The sequence below is a fragment of the Danio rerio genome, chromosome 13 (genome assembly GCF_052040795.2).
Source record: "Danio rerio strain M-AB ecotype USA chromosome 13, GRCz13ab, whole genome shotgun sequence".
In the NCBI taxonomy this organism is placed as follows: Eukaryota; Metazoa; Chordata; class Actinopteri; order Cypriniformes; family Danionidae; genus Danio; species Danio rerio.
The window spans coordinates 20,579,907-20,597,561 of NC_141033.1; the positions used below are offsets into that span (position 1 = coordinate 20,579,907).

At 35.2% G+C, this 17,655-nt stretch overlaps 1 protein-coding gene across 2 annotated transcripts in view; it reads right to left on the minus strand.

The window, feature by feature from the left end:
* Positions 1 to 17,655, minus strand: part of lzts2a (leucine zipper, putative tumor suppressor 2a) — a 148,147-nt gene that overhangs the window by 54,337 nt on the left and 76,155 nt on the right. For both annotated transcript variants that reach the window (NM_001442344.1, NM_001442345.1), the window contains 1 exon segment: positions 12,667 to 12,784. The gene's annotated coding sequence lies outside the window, so the exon portion shown is untranslated.

The window sequence follows — 17,655 nt, forward strand, 5'->3', positions numbered from 1 at the left end:
ATTATGAACATCTTGACATGCGAAAGTGTTCCATCATATGTTTTTATCGAATGTGTTTACAGTACTTATCCATCCACAGAGTTTGTAATGTAGTCAGTAGAGTAATGTAATGTAGTGGTCATTTCTAGTTAATGATGTCAGAATTTAGCTGTATTTTGGCATGGATGTGTGAATTGTCTTTTCCGGAAAAATTCTGGAATGTTCTTGCCTGTGTGAACATCACTTTTTTGAATTTACCGGTAAAGTTGTTCCAGAAATTTTCTAGATATTTACCGGTATCACTGTGTGAAAGGGGTTAAATACTACATGCAAGAAGAATGACTCAGATATTACTTATGTTAGTGTCTGATAGCACCATGAAACTAAATCTGATGAGCTAAATCTGTGACAGGTCTATCTTGACAAAAAACATAACTGAACATTTTATAAACTAAATAAAATGGTATCATTTTACAATATTTGTGTTTTTTTTCAGGAGCAGTGCCCCTTTTTTTCAATTCCACAAAGAAACTTTTTTTTGCATGTTTTCCCTGTTTGCGTGGATTTCCGCAGGGTGCTCCAGTTTCCCCCACAAGTCCAAAGACATGCGCTACAGGGGAATTGGGTAAGCTAAAGTGTCCGTAGTGTATGTGTGTGAATGAGAGTGTATGGTTGTTTCCCAGCGATGGGTTGCAACTTCAAGGGCATCCGCTGCGTAAAACATATGTTAGATAAGTCATTCCACTGTGGTGACCCCAGACTGAAAAAGAGACTAAGCCAAAAAGAAAATTAATAAACGAAGAAATTTTGATTTTGATGTTAGCCTCTAGCAATTATGAAAAACAATAATCGAGATAAAACTATCTTGTGTCATATTCTGTCCTCTTCCCATCAGTCTATATTTGAATTTAACATGGTTATTGGTAAAATATGTAACTTGGCTCTTGTAGCATGGGACATGCTTTATTATTAAAGAGTATTGGATTTATTTATATTTTTAAAAGCAGAAAAGAGAACTTGTGCTGCCTGTGCTCAGCCTCAGAGACAAACAAAACGTTGAGCTTAAGATGCACATCTAAATGGCCAAAAAAATGCCAAAATACTTGCACCTGGTGATTATTAAGGTAAACCCTCATATGTTAAGTAATAAGTAAGTATAAAGAGTTGAGATTGGAAATTTGCAACCCAGGCTCATTCTGAAAACTTACCTCAATATACATTTCTGGAGAGCGCCAGATACGTTTTTTTTTAAGTTTTTGAGATAAATTTCTCTCTTGAGTTCCATTCGCACCTGCTCTTCTTGTGTAAGTCCACCAGAGGATGCTGATGACTGACTGAATGATTGACTGATCGAATGACCCCCCCTCTTCCTTCACTAAACCCAACTAATAATGTTTTCAAAAGCACCGTTTGACCCCAATAAACAACAGCCCCATAAACAACAATGGAGGACATACAGTAGATCCTGTTCTTGTTTTTGACATGGCTGTTTGCCACTAGAAGAGACAGGTTTTGTTGAGTTTATTGCCGTGCACCATCTTTTCACCATCAATTGTATTATTATGATGTCGTGTTTTGGCTTGTTTTTTTTTTAAATGGTGTTTCCGTTGTTGTCATTCCCCTAGCTTGTAGCACTCATAAATGACAATCTCTGTAAACCAGCAGTATTCAGCAGCAAGTCTAGCTCTACCTTTTTAATATCCTTATAAAAGTGATACATTACGGTTGGGTTCGTTATTGTAGTACTTTTGACAGTGGAAACAAAAATTTAGGTCAATGTGTTTTGCCTGTGAGTGTTTGCTAATAGGGTAAAAAAAACATGATTTACTCATTAATTACATCATTACTAAAGTTGTTTCTTTCTTCTGTTGAACAGGTAAGAAGACCTAATAGTTGCTGGTCCGCACTGACTTTTAATTGTCAATTGCTTGTTTACTGACATATTTCAAAATATCTTCATCAGAACAACAACAAAAAAATACAGATTTTCAATAACTTGAGAGTAAATTATGAACTTTAAGATGAAACCTTTAAGTTTCACACTGAAAATGTGTTTACCCTCTAGATGATCAAAGACTGCAGTGCAGACTGTGCACTAACCTTTGATTAATCCAGATTACATCATATGAAACCATGGGTTCAGAGGAGGACAAATCTGCAGTTGAGTATCTACACCTCAGAACCCCCAGAATCACTTGCCGCCAAACACAAAGGCTGTCAAAACACTTATTCAGACTCTACATTTACACAAACCATGCCTGACGTGTCTGATAGTTCACAAACATGTGTGCTGTAATGAATGCTGTGTAATGAACTGCACGTGTGAAGTCAGTCCTGAGCTCTGCACAGAAATCTGCTTTTACTGCCATGAAAAAGCAAGATGAGCACAGAGGTAATGTGGAGAGAAGGATGATAAACTGAGAGAGCTCTGTGTGTGCATGCGGGACTTTTGTGCTTTTTTGAGGGGCAGAGAAGAAAGCTAAACAAATAAATAAAATAAATTAAATTGTGGTCATTAACCTCTATCATGATACATCCCAAAATAACAAGAAATTACAATTAAGATTTCCCTAAAATGATCAAATTAACCAGGAGAGCAAATTGATTTCAGAAAGATTTCAATGTACTCAGATTAAGACTGTTGCAATAATCAATATATCGACTTATTGTGCAATACATCTCAATTATTAAGTCGTGACCTCAATCATTTTTAGTGAGGCAATACACAGTAGCCAACATTTGAAGTAGATCAAAACCTTTGTCCTAAATTTAATTTACCAACCATTTTTTTTATCTGGACTTTTTTGATCCACTTTCAAAGTTGACTACTACGATGGTTTGAGCCTGAGATGGATAAGTTGGAATTTCTGTGTGGAGTTTGCATGTTCTCCTTGTGTTTGTGTGGGTTTTCACCGGGTGCTCCGGTTTACCCCATGTGCAAAGACATGTGGTATAGGTGAATTGGGTAAGCTAAATTGGCCGTAGTGTATGTGTGTGATTGAGTGTGTATGGGCGTTTCCAAATGATGGGTTGTAGCTGGAATTGCATCCGCTGCGTAAAACATGTGCTGGATAAGTTGGCGGTTCATTTTGCTGTGGCAACCCCTGGTTAATAAAGGGACTAAGCATGCAAAAGAAAATAAATTAATGAATGAAAGTTAGTGACATTTTAAGGTTATTGCACAGCCTCTGTCGTCTCATCTAATCTCCATTGAAGGTGTCAAAGCTCCTATAGAAACACTCACGCATAGAACATCTATGTGAAGTTGTTTGACACAATCTACATTGTAAAAGCGCTATAGAAATAAGCATGAATTGAATTTTAATAATACACTTCAAGTCAAGTACTTTGACATAAACTTAATATTGTAAAAAAATATTATCAGAATTATTGTTATTGTTGTTGTTATGATTATCATCATCATCAATAAAATCAATAAACTGCATTAAGAACTCTATCAAGTCTATTAAAAAGTAACCTCAGTGTTGCCCAATTAAAATGTATATTTCACTGTGATCAAAGGAATAGAGGTAATGAGAGAAAGATCAAGAGCAATATCTGAAACACACCTGCTGAGAAACACACCGGCTGCGAAATCTCAGAGCTGCCAGTGCTGTTTTATGAGTGTAAGAGGTCAAGAGAGGTCAAAGGTCGAACGTCCAGGGTTTTAAAATAGTTTGTAGTCTCAGTCAGGACGTGACCTCCGCTGAAAACACCAAATATAACCTCATAATTTACAAAGGTCAAACGGACAACCAGGATAATGCCTTCAAATCAGTGACTACAGCAAAAAGAGCACTTTTTTATAGAGTCATAAAGTGAAGATCAGTGAGACAATGCCAACATTCCTTTAACTTTAATGCTAAGAATAATATGTACAAAAAAGAATAGCTGCGGACAGTCTGTTGCAGAGCAGGGTCTCTTTACTACAGTACACTGATTTGTTTTAAAGGCAGTGACTGTGCTGGATATCTATTATCTACAAGTTAAGCTGATACTTTTAGTAAGCATTTAAGTCAAAGCATTGGAATAATATTTGTGTTTTTATAAGAATAAATAAATGCCATATTCATTGTTGTTAGCAATTCATTTTTTTATTTCTATAAATTCAAAATAATTTCTGAGGGTGTTTAGTGTACCATAATCTTTACTAAAAGATAAAAATTAAAAATCTAAAATCAACTATTACCAGATTTCTATTGGAGTTTTCTAAACAAACTCTATCTTAAAGGGATAGTTCACCACAAATAATTTAATTACCATTAACTTAAAAACTCATTGCTCATTGGAAATACATGCCTCAGCCGTCCTTTTAGCAAAACGTAAAACATGTTTCTCCAGGTATGTTTTATAGCATGTTTCAGATGACAAACAATTAGAGGGCGCTGTCTACAGTTTTTTTTTTTTTTTTTTGCAAGGGTACATTTTAGGGTACATTTTATTCTTTTGTTTCAGATACAAGTCCTTCTTGTACACATTCAGAAAAAGGCAGAGTCAGCGACCTAAACCCGTTCAAAATCCAACCTAAAATGTTTCCAATATCAAACCTTAGAGAAAAGTGTACTGAAACCACATGGTTTTACCTTGACACTTATATTTTTTTTGTGGAAAAACTAGTGCCCTGATTCACAAGTAAAACATTGTACAAACTGAGCTACTTAGCAAGATGACCACACAAGAAAGGTTGTCCATATGGAGATGTATAGGCGAGGTAAACATATTAAATTATAAATATACACCTTTAAGTTGCTTTGTAGTATTTATTTGGTGTTACATTTGTTTGGTGTGAAAATATTTATTTATCGGTTGATAATATGTCTCTGTAATTATCGTTAGTGTCAAAAAGAAACATTTCTTAGCATCATACTGCATTAATTTTACCTAGAAACTGCAGTCAAACATAAGTTTAGGTAAGATTTTGCAGTTTCACAACACAGGCTCATTGTGAAAATGTACCCTGGTATACATTTCTGGAGAGCGCGAATTATGTAGCCAGAGCTACGTACAGTATAGCTGAATTTCATCTTTAAAATTTCTGTTGGCGCTAACAGCTGACCGTTTACCTCCGTGTTGAAAAGTTTTCCACTGTAAACCAATTTGCCCTGTAGCTCATCACGTACGTCAGTGGACAAGAGATGTAGAGAGGAGTTGACCGAGACGACAGGTTTAAATTTCGGCAAAGAGCAGTTCCAGAAAGCAGGTAAAACAGAAGGCAAAAAAATTAAAAAGTATACATGGTAATGCAATAATTTACATGGTAAAAATGTATTTTTCTGGATTGCTTTTTAAAACACTGTCGGTTGGGTTTAGGGAAGGGGGGATCGGGTCAATCAGTGCTTTTTAAAACACTGTCGGTTGGGTTTAGGGAAGGTTGTGATTGGGTCAATCAGTGCTTTTTAAAACACTGTCGGTTGGGTTTAGGGAAGGGGGGATCGGGTCAATCAGTGCTTTTTAAAACACTGTCGGTTGGGTTTAGGGAAGGGTGTGATTGGGTCAATCTGTGCTTTTTAAAACACTGTCGGTTGGGTTTAGGGAAGGGGTGATTGGATCAATCGGTGCTTTTTAAAACACTGTCGGTTGGGTTTAGGGAAGGGGGATCGGGTCAATCAGTGCTTTTTAAAACACTGTCGGTTGGGTTTAGGGAAGGGTGTGATTGGGTCAATCGGTGCTTTTTAAAACACTGTCGGTTGGGTTTAGGGAAGGGGTGATTGGGTCAATCGGTGCTTTTTAAAACACTGTCGGTTGGGTTTATGGAAGGGGTGATTGGGTCAATCTGTGCTTTTTAAAACACTGTTGGTTGGGTTTAGGGAAAGGGTGGTTGGGTCAATTAATGCTTTTTAAAACACTAACGGTTGGGTTTAGAGAAGGGGGTGATCAGGTCAATCGGTGCTTTTAAAAACACTGTCGGTTGGGTTTGGGGAAGGGGGTGATCAGGTTAATCTGTGCTTTTTATAACACTGTCGGCTGGGTTTATGGAAGGGGGTGATCGGGTCAAACTGCTTTTTAAAACACTGTCAGTTGGGTTTAGGTAAGGGGGTGATTGGGTCAATCTGTGCTTTTTAAAACTTTGTCGGTTGGGTATAGGGAAGAGGGTGATCAGGTCAAAGTGTGCTTTTTAAAACACTGTCAGTTAGGTTTATGGAAGGGGTGATAGGGTCAATCTGTGCTTTTTAAAACACTGTTAGTTGGGTTTAGGGAAGGGGGTGATCAGGTCAATCTGTACTTTTTAAAACATTGTTGGTTGGGCTTAAGGAAGGGGGTGATTGGGTCAAGTCATTCAGTAAGTTGAGAGCAGCCTCTGCTGGATTTACGCTAGAACAGCAGACGTGAATTGCAATCGTGAGAGAGATTTGAGATCTGAAAAAGCATACACAGCGGTCTCTGGTGGATTTATGAAAACAAAAAACAGCAAAAACTTACCTCCAGAGACATATTTTTTGCTGAGCAGAAATGTATACAGAGGTACGTATCAATAATAAGCCTGGGTTAACATTTTTCCATGAGCCTGTGTAGAATTTATTACTCACCTTAATGTTGTTCCAAACCTACAAGACCCTAGTTTTACTTCAGAGAATAAATTAATATATCCCATCCCTTGCATGCTACCATTTGTTTACTAGTTCAATTGAAATCAATAAAAAATAATGAGCAAATTTACTTGCACGCATTTTATAGAAGCTTCCCAAGTAAACTGAACTAATCACACTCAACACTGTATGGAAGATGCACTGAAAGATGTTTCACATAAACAGTTTTTTCCCTTAACTAAAGACAGTGATTCATCACACTGACCGAGAGAGTGAAGAGCCATTCAGAATAAAGGTTACAAATCACTGAGGGCCACAATCCCTGTTCTGGCTTTATAGGACATAGGAACAGGGGTAGCGTGTGGTGTCCTTTAAAACACACTCACACAAATCTCAGGCCTCCGTAAATCTTAGCAGGAGAGAAGAGGGAGCAGGCAATGTGTCAGAGACTCATTACTCTGCCTGTCTTCTCATTCATTTCCCATTAACTTTCAGCATGCTCTGTGTTTATGTTGCTCTAGCATGTTGGGAGGGTCAGATCCACTCCGGCATGAGAATAACAGGGCTTGATAAGAGGCACAAACACACACATGAGAAAACCTCTGACAACATGACTTATTTATCACTAAACGTTAAAGGGCACCTATGATGAAAATCTACTTTTAGAAGCAGTTTGGACAGAACTGTCTGCAGGTATAGTGTGTACACAGTCATTAGGGTGATATAATGACAAACTTAAAAAAAAAAATATGTTAAAATAGGATCCAAATCACTCCCATTTTGAGGCCCACCGCAATGTGACGTAGGAGTGCAGTTTTCTCTGCCCACTGTATTGATTGAGCCACATATTAACACGACTCCCTAGTAACGTATATTATCATATCAACAAGACAGGATGTGCGCAAAGCAACTGGGATTAAAAGAAATGAAGGATACAAGCATCAGAGCAATACAGAGACATGCATGAGTGAGCGGTGGATGAGAAGAATTAGCTCATTTGCATTAAAGGCACATGCAACAAAAACAGCTACATTGTCCAAATAGATCAGATTTCCCATATTCAGAAAGATATTATAAATAATCAGTAGTGCATTTCTGAAAACCCTCGTTAGCCAACTAAGGTCGCAAGTTCTGTCATTACAAACATAGTTTGTTGATTTGGCGTTTCCCAAATTTATCATTCCAACGAACATTTGCAAACTGCGTCGCAAACTTGTGTGCTTCAACTACACCTCTGAAGCTGTAGTTGGAAACAGAGTTCCTGGCCATGTTCTATTCCCAGTTATCCTCCCTATGCCCTATTCGTTTTGAACATTTAAACTTAAAAAAACATTAAAGTCATCACTCTTAGGTGTAATTTGCTTTCAAAGTAGTTTTACTGTTCAGTTTTAGCGATCTTCATGTTTACAGTTGCATTGCCTTTGTAGTGCACTTTGAAAACATTGATGTCATTTTGAACACAGGTGTGGCTAATGACGAGCTATAGATGACCTATTATTTAAAAGCAGAATTTACGATACATCTCCAAAGCTTGTAAAACAAAAAACATAGCATAAGTTAATGCTTTTATTCATAGTAGGTTATTTATGACGTATCTGTACTGTACGACATGAGCCTGTTGGTTGAAACATTTCTGCAGTGGTTTGCATTTGTTAAATTGTAAATATAGACTTTTCAAAAAATAAAAAAATAAATAAACAATATCCTACTAAATAATAATAATAATAATAATAATAATCATCATCATCATCATCATCATCATCATTAATATTGTTATTGTTATTATTAAAGTAGCATTTCCTGATAAATAATACATTTTAAATTTCACTTCTTAATAAATAGCCTCATTATTTATTTATTTATTTATATGATTTATATATGATTATTATATTAGAATGTGTGTTAGCTTTTGTAAGTAATTTTATATTTTAGAACAGAATATGTAACAAACTGAAACGACAAGTCATGACAACAAATGTTTTTATGTTTCTTTAACTCAGTTTAGCTTGAGTATGCTTGAAGATATACAACGTTTAGCCAAATATTTTTTTTCAGGTTGACTGATTTAATTTGGGATGACAAGAAAAATGTATAAATATATTTGATTTAACTTAAATGTTTAAAGGATAGAATAATATTTGCTGAGACACTATTTGAAAATCTGGAATCTGATTGATTCTGAGACATTCACTTTTAATGTTTTCTATATGAAGTACATAGCAATGCACATTACTAATCAAATATTAAGTGACTGATTTATGGTACGGAATTTTTAATATATCTGCATGGAATGTGATCTTTACTTAATATTCTAATAATTTTTGGCATAAGAAAAAAAATAGACCCATACAATGTACTTTTTAAGCTATTGATAAAATATACTTGTGCAACTTAAGACTTAAGGTTTTGCAAGTCAGGGTCACATTTTGCCTATTTTTCAATAAAAAGATCAGAAGCTTGTCTTCTAACAGCAGATCCTCACTTGTGTGTGACGGAGGAATTCCTGGAGTTGTTTTGACTCATTTACATATTTTAAAGGCTGTCAGCTCATAAAAGCATCAGATGTATGGGCATATAACGAGTGTGTTCAGGTCAGTAAACATCACAAAGACCATTTTGGTGTTGTTGCTTTGCATCCAGACTTAAAAATAACAGTGTGAACTCTATGTGAACATGGACTAAATATGTGATATATATAAATACAGTATAACAAACAAAAAGAATCAAATTACAAGTGTGAACAAACCATTAATGAGAAGGTTTTGATCTTGAAAATAATAATAATAAATAAAAACAATTGTTCAAAACATTACATTTACGCAGCCAACTTGTATGATGTCACAAAAGATTAAAGTTACGATACATAAACAAAAATACAGATTTTTGACATTTTTTGTGGTGACATTATTAGAATTTTGCCCCATGGAAATAATGAATAACTCTGTATATTTGAAAGCTGATAACAGATACATGCACATATAAATACATTTATGGAAAAATATTTTTCATGGACCTATTTATTTTTTTATTAGGCCAATAAATATTAATGTTGATTTAAAAATGACTAGGTGATACCGATTTAGCCGCAAATATAATCTGCATAACTAATTAGAATTAAAGACTTAAATTCAAGCCCTCAATTATATATATAATATATAACTTGCATATAATTTATTTATTTATACCCCTGGAAAATTTGAAAAAATTTAAGTTTCTTAAAGAAACAGTTTTACTTAAGGAAATGTTGTGCCTCTGGTACATCATGATTTTATCTTTTGGGTGAAGCCTCATTTCCAGTCAAAAAAAAAAACTTGCTTGTTCAATAAAAGTTACTTTAGGTCAGAATTTGCCAAGGGTGTAACCAATTTTGTACTTGATTGTATGTTCTAATAAGAAACTCTTTCTCTCCTGTAAAATATAAAAAGACACAGTGAAAATACAATGCCTGGGAAGTAACTAAAGCCATTTCCACCACATTAAGGAAGAGACAGAGCATGAGTCTCTATCCTGAAGGAAACAGACAGCTGATGAATCCAGTGTGAGTGAAGACTGAGAGCTGCAGGGTGGAGCAGCTGCTCAGACCACACACACAACACACACACACACACACACTCTCTCTCTCTCTCTCTCTCTTTCTCTCTCGCTCTGCCAGTCACGTGCTTTCACTCCATACTAACCACATTAATCCAGCAGAAGGGTTCTAATCTGTAATCTGAAAAAGAGGCTCCCTCTGGGAAATACTCAAACTTAACTGAAATTGTTATGTATGGGTAATCGGGTTTTATACTACAACTAGATGAATCATGGTACAGTGCCAATTACTGTATTATAATTTTTGTGTATCATTACTGTGCTTGTAACTTTACAGTGTATTTCCAAATTTCAGGTATTACCATAGTTCCATGCTGACAACATTTTTACTAATGTGCTCATATAAAAATCACTGATCAACTTTTTGTTCCCCATGTCAGCAAAAATTCCTTCTCTCTGACCCCGATAGCCCCTCACATCTAGACTGCGGTCAGCCTTTGTCAAACTCTAAGCTGGTCATCCATCATCAACCTGACCCCCAACAAAATACACTTCAAAGTGCTGGATGGGACCTTTTACTGAAACGTCCCTTTGGGCTACAAACTCAGCCAAACAAATATATTCAGACCATTAATCAACGTCCAGACTCTCGCAGAAGTGATAATTGGCTGTGACAGCAAGGAAACACTTGTGCCCATTGAGTACAACTCTGCTGATGCCTGTAAAACTGACATTAGCATGACTTCTGCAGATTATCTTTCATTTGTTTTTTCTTTGACTTTTTCACAGTTTTTTGATTCAGAAATGTTTTGATACGTTGGGTTTATTGTTACTCAATGAGATGTTACATGACAAGTTTACACTGCTAAAAGACAAGAACTGCCAGTCACAAAGCACTACACTGTAAAAAATGCTGGGTTGTCATAGCTTAACATTGGATTAAATATGGACAGACTCGATAAATTGGGTTAAATATGGACAAACCCAAAAAGTTTCATTTAAATTTAATTAAAAAAACAACAACTCAACAATGAGTTTGTCCATATTTGACCCAATGTTTGTTTATAACAACCCAACATTTTTAGTGTAGCAACTAATGTATTTGAAACAGCATTGAAAAGTCTTGCCACCTCTATGTTAAGTAATGATGGCAAGAAATGTTTGGTATGGAAGCAACAAGTAGTCTGTTTCCTGTACATAATGTACATAGCAAGAAGCAAGTAAACAAAATCATAAGTTATCGTAACAATCAAAAGTTGAGTTGCTTAAACCCCTGCAAATCGCATTTGATGCACATTTTATGATGGACATATTAAACCAACAATTTCTTCATGGGATTTCTTCAAACAAGCTTTGTTCTTTACAAAACATTTCAAAATGCTTACAAAAAAAAAAAATGTACTAGTAGTAATGATTGTTGTGCATATTACACTGAAACAAAAACATTTGAAACTGTAGAAAAAAAATCGCATTGGGGCTAATATCCTTGTGGGAAGTGCGGCAAGTTTTAATGGCATTGTGCTTCAGCCATCCCGAGTTCCGAGTCCTGGCTTGCGGACCTCTCCCAATCCCACTCCACTTCCCTCTCTCCAACTTTTTTTCTTGTCTAAATATTAAATATAAATTTATCTTGAAAAAAAAGAAAGAAATTCTGATTATAATTTTATTTAAATTCTGATTATATTTCCTTTTATTCTTTTTTTTTGTTTGTTTGTTATAGTTAAATCCCAGCAACATTGTACTAATTTGGTCTGATACATTAGTTTTTTTTTTTACATTTGTGACAAAACATTTGGTAATTTATTAACTTTATTTTAAGGTATTCTTAAAAACCTTAGGTGTGTTCTGTGTACTTGCTAGAGTAATTTCAATAAATTGTGTGCACAAAAATTATATGCAACGAATCCTAAACCCAACCCTTGTTCTATTGCTAACCATATTGTATTTACAATTAATACATTTTTGTTACTTAGTAGTTAAATGAAAAGTTACACTGTAACACAGACACTTCAAGTGTTAACCAAATTTTTTATGTGAACTCAAACTCAAATAATTGTAACAAGTTTTCGAATAAGTTGTCATCTGTAAGTAAAACTTAGATTTTTAGTACATCATTGTCATGAAATAGTACCCTAGGTCTCGTAAACTATTTTTAAATGTCTTTCCAAAAAAACGTGCAGCACTTTCACATTTTTCTCAGATTTCATTGTGAAATCAGTTTTAATATCCTGTTTTTCAACTTCCACAATCAGTCCTGATCAATTTTTGATTTTGAAGAAAACATACTTCAATCCAAAGTTCTTTCTGCGCGATTACTGTCAAACATTACATCACCTAATTATTATTCATGAGCAAAGCTGATTAGAGTCATTCTGTTTCAGATACTGCAGCCTTGATTTTAGACAACTCGGTGTGCATTTTCACCACACTTTACAGATCATTAGCTTTTAGTGTCTTTAATTAACTGAACCTAATTAAAGCGAACACAGTGAGAGCTAAAAGTTATGACACTGATGGCAGGGTCCAATAAAGCCTGCTTGTTCTGTTTGGCTGTCCTAAATGAGTGACTGAAATCAATTCCACGTGTCCTGTCTGTTTCTCCAGCTCTGACGGCAGAGACACATCTTACCTTGCACAGATGCCTGGAGAGCGGCTCCTAGAAGCTGCAGAGATCCTGGACGTATGGAGACTTTACTCATCCCCAGAGTCCCACAGCAGTGTCCAGCTCTGCTCACATACACACACACCTGCAGGAAAACATACACATTGAGGTCAGGTAAAGCACGCAAAAGACATTCAACAGACTGAAAACTGAGGAAAAATTCACAACTGCTGTTAAAACTTTCCATACAGTACGTCTATTAAAAACAATGTTAAAGTATGAGAATGAATAGAGAGGCTTTTCCTTTTGTCGATTTAAGAGCTCAAGTGTGCATATCGTACGTCATGCACCTGCTATGGAGAATTAGTTAAGGTGTCAAGGTGAAAGCCTGTTATTATGTTACAGAGAAAGAATGATAAGGTCAGGGTTGTCTGAGGGGTCGTTTTTCTCTCTCTTTGGCCTCAGATAAGTCAGAATTCAGAGTTCAGATGAGCTTCGATTTTTTTTTTGAGTCACATTTTTTATGCATAATCTGTAAAAGGTTTAAATTTATAGTTCACCCAAAACTAGAAATTCTGTCTTTATTTACTAGCCTTTCACTTGATCCAAATCTGTTTAACTTTCTTTCTGTTGAGCTGAAAACTTGTAACCATTGATGTTTTTCCTACAAACTTTTTAACTGTTTTTAGCTTCAAATATCTTTGGTGTTCATCAGAATAAAGAAATTCATAGATTTGGAATGACTTGAGGGTGAGTAACAATTTTTTTTACAGACGCTAGGACACATTTCTCAATACTTAGGTCACTTTTGTAAAACTCTTCACACAATTCTCCTAACCGACTTTCAGCTTGGCAAAGCACTTAATTTCATATTCCAAAAGGCACAACAACTACCAGAACACTTTATTCAGGTCTCAAATAAACTCATTCTACTTTGTCACCCACAAAACAATGACCTAAAACACTAATAACATGTATTACAGTGTTTTCTTGTGTAAAACACGGACACATCTCTGTTTATAATTGCAATATAAATTTTTTATGACTGCAATATAAGTTACTGGAGGGAATCAGAAATAATGCAGAATTCCTCAATATTTTATATTGTTTATTTATTTTAATTTTTTTCGCTCCAAGTAATTCCAAAATACAAGACTTGGTATACATACCATCCACGGATACAGATCCAATAGTAATGCTAATTTATATACGTCTTCTCCATTTGGTCACAGGCTCTCATCCACATCACATATTATGCCATCCAAGGCAATACACCTAAAAGAATCTTCTGGTATGCCTGATCCATCCCTGGCAATCTTCTTCCTCTTTCAGCCACTTCTCTATTTCTAGCTGGGTCCATGTTTACATCCCAATACAAACCTATTCAGCAGTTGTTTCCTTTTGTAATGAAATGGAAAGAGTAACACTTTTGCAGATGTTTATCTACAATGAGAATGAGCTGACTGGGTTAACTGCATTTGTAGAATTATAATATGTTTAAATAAAATATTGCTGTTAAATTTTGCTGTCTTATTCAGTTTTGAACATAAGTTTAACCGTTTTGAAAACAGTATGTAAGCATGTGCATGTGCAAATGTCCTGTACAGACAAAGTTTTTTGGCAGTTGTTGTGTCTGAGTGAGAAAAGAATGCCTGAAATTTGAGAGATGTATTCCCTGAATGCATTTTGTGCCTAAACAATAATAATTTATCCTCAGTTTAGCCCACATAGACTTCTGTTGTGCTCACTGTGTGAAGAATTTTGCAAAAGTGACCCAAGTATAAAAAGATTCATTTTTGGGTGAGCTATCCCTTTAAATCATTCAAATTCTATTTTTGAGACGAGTAGAACACACTGCCCTCCACTGGATACCAGTGTACACTGCCACTGTGTGATATACTGCAATATAAAACTTGACAGCTGTTTTGACTCAGTACTCATTATCAATTGATTTTGGAAGTTGCTAATATTCATTGTCTTTTAATGCATCTATGTATATTGCATTTGCATATTGTTTTTGTTCAACCATGTTTATAAAATAACAAATTAATGCATTAATGCATAATCCAACATGATTCTTAATTATTATTATTATTATGCATTTTTGTTAAATACACTTAAATGTGTAAATAGTACATAATAGTACATAATAGCAAAATTAGTTTTTATTGGAAAATTGTATATTATGCTATTATAAAGAAACTAGTGTATGGGGACTTTTGCATTGGAATTAATTCAGAGCACAAAATGTACTGTATGTTACAATAAAAATAATATTAAATGTTCTGTAGAAAAGTTTTTGGCTCTTCTAAAGCATAAAAAAATAGCATAATGTTTGCATTTATTTAAGAAACATGCCAAGTGAACATTCTTGTTTATATGAAAAAACAATAGTGAAGTCAGATATTCTGCTTTGTAAATGTGCCTTACGTGCTGGAACGTCTGCTATTGTTTTGGTCACTTAACCCACCCAATGCCAGTTTAGCCAATTATATTTCAGCACCCAGGGTTGCCTTGGTGTGATTCATTCAGTCAGGAAGGCTCTCAAAGAATGCATTCGTGACCGAATATGTGACCTCTGATGGACAATAGCAGTCTCAGAAACGAGATGCAGATTTATAGTTCCACATGAGGTGGTTATTAATTAGCAAATAACCTAAACATTACAAATGTAAACATTAGATGAGCAGGTTACAATGTAACCCCGTCTCCTAAAACGCTAGGTGACGAGATTTGCAGTGATAAGCAATTTTGCTGTTTGCATCAGTTGAAACACGACAGAAATTTAAATACAGCCTTTCCAAAGCACAGGATAATGCACTCACTGCAATCTAACAAAATGGTAAGGTTTACAATTTTAAACGGTTTATTTCATTTTCAAGATCAGAGTTAAACTTTCCGCTGCTGCTTTCAGTAGTACAGCAACAAATGTGTAGTAAAATGGCATTCTAACCAACATTATTAGCATTTAACTAAATTGAATAAAGCACATAAGGTGTACTTGAGGGGATCATTGTCAGTTTATCCTGTTGTTTAGCTGCAAGAAATAGAAGCCGTTTCTAAATAATAAATTTTAGATGTTGGCGAGGACAAAAACTCCTTTTAATATGGCAACTAATCCTATTGCATGCAGTTGCTTTTAGTCATGTTTACTGGTGTCATCAATCTGGCAACCTGGTTGCAATACCTAGTTCAACCACTGAGTGTCAAACTTACATACTGCACCTTTGAGTGTTTTAAGTTAAAAGAAAGATGTGTTGTGGTTAAATCTTCACATAGTTGCAAAGTTTAATTTCAATTGTTGAGATTTTAGCACTGTGCAGAAAAATACTATGGTGGCTTTTTAAACTGGAATAATGTTTTGCTGCTTCACTCAATTCCCCAAAACTGTGCTGTCTCTTTTTATGTACCCATTCTATAAGGAAATTAGCAGTAGCAAAAAAAGACTGGTTGCAAAAGCAAACATGTTCTGTTGTGAAGTAGGATGCCAAAATCGAAATTCCAAGAATAGAAAACTTAAACTTTACCGTACACCACACTGCTTTTAATGCCAACTGCAGACGTCTTTCACTAACTCTATCATAAGAGCTGAATGGAGGGAGGACCTGATTAAAAATGCTCGACTCTGCAGTTCTCATTTCATATCAGGTAAGTTCCAGCTATGCTGAATCATACACGTTACTTGTTTTTGATTGCAGCAATGTTTTCAGTAAAAACAATTAAATATGGTAACTAAACTGCGGACCCTGAATGCTTAAAATAATTGTTCACATACCCTGCCGTACAGGTGCAATTCGCCGTCAGAATTAACTAAATTAAGTTGAAAGCTTTAAAATATATTCAAATGTGTGAAATTTAAATTTGATTGCACAAATGATTTATTTTTTAAGGTCATCTACGTTGATTATAATGCACATTTATTTATCTAAAACAGCCTTTTTTAACATTAGAATTTGAGTAATCCACACATTTCTCCCTTATTTTGGCATAGTTTGTGTTTGAAGCATGAATTAAAAAAACAAAACGTGAGGGGTTTACCCATACTCTACATTTAAATCTGCTCCTAAATTTCCTCTCTCTCCACTATACATTTACTCAGGAATTCTAGTTACTGTTTACTCTGGTTTTAATAAAACCGCTGAAGAATGAAGTGGAGATTAGAGAGGAATGTGTCTGTTATTATCTCTTCTCTTCCCTTACAACAGTCTCATTTAGTGTGTGTTATCACTTCTAAAGTGGGTCACGTCTACATGGGCTGTCAGCTAGGCACAAACACACACACTGAACTGTGTAACACGTGGAGAGGAGAGGAGAGATGGTAGGTTCACACGTGCCTCATGCTGTCTGCTTCACAGACAGAGGGAGCCACTGGGACAATAAAGAAGCAGAATGAAGGTCTAAGACAGTTAAAGCAAAGTTTTGCTTTTCGTTTGCTTAATCTACATTTGTCGTATACCCTTTTGAGTTTCATTCTTCTGTTGAAGACAAAGGGATTTTGAAGAATGCTGGAAATATGCAACCATTGAGTTGTTTTTTTACTGCTATTGTTTCCTCTTAAAATATGTTCTTTTAATTGTCTTCACCCATATAAATAACCTCATAAGGGTTTGAAATCACTTGACGGTGAGTATATGGTGAGTAAATATAGATATTTTTGTTGTTGTTGAACTGTTACTTTAAGCATAACACCAAAGACTAGAATACACAACACATGTCACTTGTATAGTTTTAAATGGGGAAATATGTCTATATGGCGAATGAAGCCCGGCCTACTAGTATGGGAGCCAAACATCGATCGCTAGACTGATGTTTCTCGAGGGGAAAAACTTGTATCAGATGCTTTTACGGCAGTTTAGTGGTCAACAAACACACTGGAATCTTAGTGAATACTTGCTTCACAGACATAAGAAATACATCCAGATAAAGCTTAAAATCTGAACTTTTAAATGAACCAAATGCACTTGAAAACAAAACTTTTTTTTTGTAATCTGTATGAAACAAACACGGGGTACAGAC